This window comes from Helianthus annuus, chromosome 13 (assembly GCF_002127325.2).
Source record: "Helianthus annuus cultivar XRQ/B chromosome 13, HanXRQr2.0-SUNRISE, whole genome shotgun sequence".
Taxonomy (NCBI): domain Eukaryota; kingdom Viridiplantae; phylum Streptophyta; class Magnoliopsida; order Asterales; family Asteraceae; genus Helianthus; species Helianthus annuus.
Window position 1 is genome coordinate 153,154,502 of NC_035445.2, and position 939 is coordinate 153,155,440.

At 44.0% G+C, this 939-nt stretch overlaps 1 non-coding gene across 1 annotated transcript; it reads right to left on the minus strand.

Annotated features, from left to right (window-relative positions):
• Positions 1-339: 339 nt before the first annotated feature.
• LOC118486088 lies at positions 340-446 on the minus strand. Its single transcript, XR_004877944.1, has one exon. It is a non-coding gene; the product is annotated as a small nucleolar RNA R71 (small nucleolar RNA).
• Positions 447-939: the final 493 nt, after the last annotated feature.

Genomic DNA, 939 nt, shown 5'->3' on the forward strand with positions numbered 1-939 from the left:
ACCGTAGGTAATCTCGGCGCCGCTATCAACGCACCGAATCTAGAAGCCAATAACTTCGAACTTCCGCCGCATTTGATACAGATGCTTCAAAACTCCGCAACCTTTCATGGGCTTGTGGACGAGGATCCCCATCTACATATTACTAATTTCTTGGAAATATGTGATACTTTTCGGATCAATGGAGCATCAAATGACGCCATCCGCCTTCGAATGTTTCTTTTCTCACTAAAAGACCGAGCAAAAGCTTGGCTTAACGCCCTCCCAGCTGGATCGGTAAACACCTGGGATGAACTAGCCCAAAAATTTCTATATAAGTATTTCCCTCCCGCTAAAACGGCTAAATTAATGACTGAAATTAACACATATTCACAAGAGGATGGGGAATCCTTATATGAAACTTGGGAAAGGTTCAAGGAGCTATTGCGAAAGTGTCCACATCACGGCCTTGCGATATGGCAACAAGTATCCACTTTCTATAATGGGTTGTTGCCACACACAAGGCAGACACTCGACTCTAGCTCCGGGGGACTTTTAGGTAATCGCCGCCCACATGAAATATATAACCAAATTGAGGAAATTGCTTAAACCAATTTTCAGTGGCACACTCCCCGAGGCAATAAATCTATTGCCCCGGGCGCCCATAAGGTTGATGAAAGCACTTCTTTACTAGCACAAATCGAGGCCCTTTTTTCGAAAATAAAAAAATTGGAAATGACAAAAACAGTCTCGGTTATGGCTTGTGAAGGGTGTGGTAGGCCACATGAAAATTGGAGTTGTATGAAAGAAACAAACGATCAACAAGAGTCGTTAAACTACATTGATAATAGACCTAGGCCGTCGGGTCCTCCAACGGGCACCTACAACCAAGGATGGCGAAATCATCCTAACCTTGGTTGGAGAGAACCCGGCAATAGTAGTAACCAACAAAACCAACGAACA